Here is a 7,011-nt window from a genome sequence, read left to right as displayed (position 1 = left end):
CCATCATAGATGTAGAGCAAGGAGAACTAACTCTCAGGATGCATGAGGAAAGCATTACTCTGAAAGTGTTTCCAGAGCAACAAAATTCTGAAGAAAGAAGCCAAGTAATCAATGACTGTTTTCCAGAGCAAACAACCATCAACACAGTAGAACAAAAGGATGAGCAGGTGCAAGAAGGAGAAGGAATTCAAAAAGAAGCTGGGATAATAAATAAGAAGGGAAATGTCACAACTAAAGCCACTGTCAAGGAGGAAAGACTAATAAGAAAAGGAAGAAAAACAAGAAGAAGGCTCACAAAGGGTGGAAGAATAAAAAAATCCCAACTGAAGGATTCTCCAAAGGCGACAAGGTGCAACTAATATATCAGCAGCTGGGAACTGAGGATTATTACACTGTTAACCAAGTACTCTCTCTTGAGCATGTGGAAATTGAGCACCAAGGGACAAAGAAGAAGCTTACAGTCAGAGGGGACAAGCTGAGGCACTACAGTCATCAACCACCATAAAAGAAGGGTTTAATGTCAAGCTAGTGACAATAAAGAAGCGCTTGTTGGGAGGCAACCCAACCTGAGGTAGTTTTCTTTCCTAACTATTTCAATAAAAGGGTTGAGTAGTTTTATATGTATTGCAAGGAGCTAAGTTTGGTGTTGCACACCAAAACAATTTAAGTGAGAATGAAAGATTTTAAGTTTGGTGTCCCACCAAAATCTCATTTAAAAGCACATTCTAACTCCCTGCATAAAGATTTGCTATCTCCAAGCAATCAGATAAACTATTCAGCCATTGTCTGTTTTCTAGTCTTTAGTTTTATTACTTTTAGCAAAGACAAAAAGGATTCCACATATGATTAATCTGATGCATGGGAAATAGTGGCAAGGGACTAAGTTTGGTGTTCACACACCAAAGTAAGTTCAAGAGGTCATAACCAATCTTTGCATACTAACCAGCTACCTAAGGGCTTGAGAAGCAAGCAACTTTTGATGAGTATGCAGGAAATTAGCCACCGTTTGAAGACATTGTGCATTATGACTCAAAAGGGGCACAACAGAAGGAAGAACAAAAAAAACTGCAAACTAACAAGTTGTATTTACACTTGATTCTTGCCATTGAGAAATGCTTTAATTTAGGAGTTCTAGTATGTCTTGCTAATGTGTTCTTTTAATACAAGAGGAATTGGTCTCTGCAATAAGAAAGCTAGTCTAAGTGAGTGCTTGTGTGTTTACTTTCACTTAACTAAATGCATGCTTTGTCCCCTATACCCTTTCAATTCAATAAAAGAAATGTTTGAAAACATGAAGTAAGATAGTTCTTTGTTAGCTAGAAATACAATAATAGTAAGTGGTGGTATGTATGCTTGATTATGTAAGTAGCTCACTTTTAGTGAATAAAGGACTGGACTGTTCTTCTTTTAAGTAGAAAGTAGCTTACTGTCTATGGATCTCAAAAATAAAAGTCCTTGGTTGAAAAGAAAAACAAAAAGAGAAATGAGAAAAGCCAAAAGTGGCAGCAAGAAAAATAAAAAGAAAAAAGAATAAAGCTAGACACCAATAGCTTGAACCTTGGAATATATGTCTGTGGTGTCTTTGTACTAGGATCTGCTTGGATTATTAAGTTCTTTGAAGTGCATCAACACTTGGTAACTTGGGTTAACTAACCCGGGATTATCAACTGAAAGTCCACCATCAAGAGCAACCTAACTACAAGGCATTTAGTAACCCAAAGAGGTGCTGGGCATCAATGTTCTAAGAAGGCATGTAAGCCAAGTGTCTAAAGTGAATAATGTGTCAAGCATAAATAAAGAAAAGAGCTTGCTACACATGACACTGAACTAAAGCTTATAGAAAAAAAATAGTAACCAAGGACAAAGGAATAATGAGAGGTCATAGCAGTGTGTTGCTTGATGCTTGGAGGAGACTTTCTAGGCCTAAATGTCAATAAGAAGTGAGTAGCTACATATCTGCATAAAATCCCATGAGCTACCAATAATACTCTACTAACATGAGCATTCTCTTCTTCTTTCACTCTTTCTTCTCGATAATTCTCTTCTTGCTTGGGGACAAGCAAGTTTTAAGTTTGGTGTTGTGATGACAAGTCATCTTAGCCTAGTTTTACTAGTCTTTTTCTTTGTTTTCATTTAGTTTTATGCACTTTCTTAAGCCATAAGTAAGCCAATTGGGTTGAAATTCATGTTAGCTTTGACTCAATCAATCATGTATAAAATGATGCATTTTCATGAGATTTTATGCTATAATTGTCATATATTATGGAAGAGAAACAATCTCATGATTTGAAGCATAGCTTTGATGTTTTTGATTGATTGATTGTAGGTGAAACAAAGCTTGGAAGGAGGTTGCAAGAAGATGAAGAAGCTCCTAGGAGAAGCAACGCCTGCGCCAACGTTTGCCTCAAACGTTGAGGCAAACGTTGGCTGAAATCAACACCCTGGGGAGGCTAACGTTTGCGCCAACGTTTGCCTCAAACATGAGGTCAAACGTTGGCGCCAAAATGAAGGAAAATGGCATCCTGGAAGCATGCAACGTTTGTGCCAACGTTTGCCTCAAACGTGAGGTCAAACGTTGGCTATATCTTAGCAAGGAAGAGACCCCTGATTGATGATGATTGTTGAGCCACGTTTGCGCCAACGTTTGCCTCAAACGTTAGGCCAAACGTTGGCCAAAAAGGAAGCTTGGGAGGATCCACGTTTGAGCTCACGTTTGACCTCAAACGTTGAGCCAAACGTGGATGACAGCAAAAAATGGGCCTCTGCATAATTGTTCACACGGCACGTTTGAGTCAACGTTTGCCTCAAACGTTGGCTCAAACTTGAAAGTTACATGGCCCGGTTCACAAGTGGATTTCTTTCCAACACCAAGAGCAATCAACGGAGGCTACTATCAACCCAATTCCATCAAGGCCAAGGCCCAATTGAAGGCTTAAAGATCATTTGAAGAAAGTGTATAAATAGCTTAGGATTTAAGTTTTTCGGGGAGCTTTTGGAATTGTGATTTTTGCTGAGGAGTTTTTGAGAGCTTACTTGGCATTTTAGAGAGTTTCTGGGAGGAGAATTGAATTCTCTTCCTCTGGGTTTTGTTGTTTACTTTCCTGCAAAGTTTTATTTGAGTCTTGGGTGTTGAGAATTGAGGAAATTCTGTCTCAATCTCACCTTGAGATCTCTCTCTGTTTTGAGCTACTGCACATTTGAGAAATTGATATTTGAATCCCTTTATTCCACTGATTGATCTTTAATTCTCTTGCAACTGTTTTCAGAACTTGGATCTAGGAAGACATTGAGATCTAGACATAGTTATCTAGTCTCTTGGGTCCTGAGATCTATTGATTTCCATTTTAATTTCCTTGATTAATTATTACACCAAGCTTATTTTCCTTTTAATCTGAAATCTGGTTGAATTGAATCCATCATCTACTCTTCTGCTTGTTTAATTTTACTTTCCTTATCTAATTTCTGCAATTCCCACATCCCACTTCCCTTTTATTTTTCAAGTCATTTATATTTCTTGCACTTTAAGTTTCTGCAATTTACATTACTTGCACTTTAAGATTCAACTCTTTTTCTTTTTGTTCCGTTTAATTTCCTGCAAATCACCCACTCCCCTTTACATTTTCTGCAATTTAATTCCTGTCAACACAATCTCACACAATCAACACTTGTTTGCTTGACTAATTCAACCACTAAACTAAAACTGCTCAATCCTTCAATCCCTGTGGGATCGACCTCACTCATGTGAGTTATTATTACTTGATGCGACCCGGTACACTTGCCGGTGAGTTTTGTGTCGGATCGTTTTCCGCACATCAAAATTGCTGGACTTTATTTTAGTTTAATTATTTAAATGAAAAACATTTAATAATATAATTTAAAAATTCAAAAATAAAAAATTTTATTTTTTAAAATTTTTAATTTTTTTCAAAATATTTTTTTAGTTTCTTATTCAACGGATAATGCTACACCCAGACAGTTGACTTTTTTTTACTGCACTTGTTCACAAATTAAGAATAAATTAATTTAAAAAATTTAAAATTTTAATTTTTTTTATTCTATATTTTTGGATTTTTAAATTTTTTAGAATTAGAAAAAAATATTTTTTATGTTTAAAAATAAAAAATAATAAATTTATAGATCTGTTGTTTATTAGATATTGCTGCACTTTATTTTATCTTTATTATTTAAATAAAAAACATTAAATAATATAATTTAAAAATTCAAAAATAAAAAATTTAGTTTTTTAAAATTTTTTATTTTTTTATTCACCGTATAATGCTACACCGAGACAGTTGACTTTTTTTGCTGCACTTGTTCACAAATTAAGAATAAATTAATTTAAAAATATAAAATTTTAATTTTTTCTTTTTTGGATATTTTTGAAATTTTTTAATTTTTTATAATTAGAAAAAATATTTTTATAGTTTAAAAATTAAAAAATTAATAAATTTATAAATCTGTTGTTTACTAGATATTGCTGGACTTTATTTTTTTATTTAAATAAAAAAATTTTAATAATATAATTTAAAAATTCAAAATAAAAATTTTATTTTTTTTAAAGTTTTTAATTTTTCAAAATATTTTTATTTTTTTATTCACCAGATAATGCTACACCCAGACAATTGACTTTTTTTTCTGCACTTGTACACAAATTAAGAATAAATTAATTTAAAAAATTTAAAATTTTAATTTTTATTTCTTGTATATTTTTGGAATTTTTAAGTTTTTTGAATTATAAAAAAATATTTTTTTTATGTTTAAAAATAAAAAATAATTTTACAAATATGTTGTTTATTAGATATTGCTTAACTTTATTTTTTCTTTATTATTTAAATAAAAAACATTTAATAATATAATTTAAAAATTAAAAAATAAAAAATTTAGTTTTTTAAAATGTTTCATTTTTTAAAAATATTTTTTATTTTTTGATTCACCGGATAAAATATTTTTATAGTTTAAAAATTAAAAAAATAATAAATTTATAGATATGTTGTTTACTAGATATTGTTGGACTTTATTTTATTTTTTATTTAAATAAAAAACTTTTAATAATATAATTTAAAATTCAAAATGAAAAATTTTATTTTTTTAAGATTTTTAATTTTCTTCAAAATATTTTTTATTTTTTCATTCACCGGATAATGCTACACCCAGACAGTTGACTTTTTCTTTGCTGCACTTGTTCACAAACTAAGAATAAATTAATTTAAAAATTTAAAAATTTTAATTTTTTGGGATATTTTTGGAATTTTTTAATTTTTTACAATTAGAAAAAATATTTTTTATTTTAAAATTAAAAAAGTAATAAATTTATAGATCTATTTTCTACTAGATATTGCTGGACTTTATTTTATTTTTATTATTTAAATAAAAAATATTTAAAAATATAATTTAAAAATTCAAAAATAAAAAATGTTATTTTTTTAAGATTTTTAATTGTTTTCGAAATATTTTTTATTTTTTCATTCACCGAATAGTGCTACACCCAGACAGTTGATTGTTTTTTGCTGCACTTGTTCACAAATTAAGAATAAATTAATTTAAAAAATTTAAAATTTTAATTTTTTCATTTCTTGTATATTTTTGAAATTTTTTAATTTTTTATAATTAGAAATTAAATATTTTTTATGTTTAAAAATAAAAAATAATAAATTTACAGATCTGCTGCTTATTAGATATTGCTAGACTTTATTTTATCTTTATTATTTAAATAAAAAAATTTAATAATATAATTTAAAAATTCAAAATAAAAAAAATTTAATTTTTTAAATTTTTTTATTTTTTAAAAATATTATTTATTTTTTTATTCACCGGATAATGCTACACCCAAACAGTTGACTTTTTTTTGCTGCACTTGTTCACAAATTAAGAATAAATTAATTTAAAAAATATAAAATTTGAATTTTTTCTTCTTAGGATATTTTTGGAATTTTTTTATTTTTTATAATCAGAAAAATATTTTTTATTTTAAAAATTAAGAAAATAATAATAAATTTATAGCTATATTTTTTACTAGATATTGCTGGAGTTTATTTTCTTATTATTATTTAAATAAAAAAATTTAATAATATAATTTAAAAATTCAAAAATAAAAAATTTTATTTTTTAAAATTTTAAAATTTTTTTTTTTTTCAAAATATTTTTTTATTTTCTTATTCACCGGATCATGCTACACCGAGACAGTTGACTTTTTTTTGCTGCACTTGTTCACAAATTAAGAATAAATTAATTTAAAAAATTTAAAATTTTAATTTTTTTCTATTCTATATTTTTGGATTTTTTTAATTTTTTAGAATTAGAAAAAATATTTTTTATGTTTAAAAATAAAAAAATAATAAATTTACAGATCTGTTGTTTATTAGATATTGCTGCACTTTATTTTATCTTTATTATTTGAATAAAAAACATTTAATAATATAATTCAAAAGTTCAAAATAAAAAATTTAGTTTTTTAAAATTTTTTATTTTTTAAAAATATTTTTTATTTTTTTATTTACCGTATAATGCTACACCTAGTCAGTTGACTTTTTTTTTGCTGCACTTGTTCACAAATTAAGAATTAATTAATTTAAAAATATAAAATTTTAATTTTTTTCTTGTATAATTTTGGAATTTTTTAATTTTTTATAATTAGAAATTAAATATTTTTTATGTTTAAAAATAAAAAAAATAAATTTACAAATCTGTTGTTATTAGATATTGCTGGACTTTATTTTATCTTTATTATTTAAATAAAAACATTTAATAATATAATTTAAAAATTAAAAAATAAAAATTTAGTTTTTTAAATGTTTTTATTTTTTAAAAATATTTTTTATTTTTTTATGCACCGGATATTGCTACGCCCAGACAGTTGACTTTTTTTGGCTACACTTGTTCACAAATTAAGAATAAATTAATTTAAAAAATATAAAATTTGAATTTTATCTTTTTGGGATATTTTTGGAATTTTTTATTTTTTACAATTAAAAGAAATATTTTTTTATTTTAAAAATTAAAAAATAATAAAAA

The sequence above is a fragment of the Arachis stenosperma genome, unplaced genomic scaffold (genome assembly GCF_014773155.1).
Source record: "Arachis stenosperma cultivar V10309 unplaced genomic scaffold, arast.V10309.gnm1.PFL2 arast.V10309.gnm1.Scaffold_100034, whole genome shotgun sequence".
Taxonomy (NCBI): domain Eukaryota; kingdom Viridiplantae; phylum Streptophyta; class Magnoliopsida; order Fabales; family Fabaceae; genus Arachis; species Arachis stenosperma.
The sequence above is the reverse complement of the archived record's forward strand: the minus strand, read 5'-3'. Positions refer to the sequence as shown.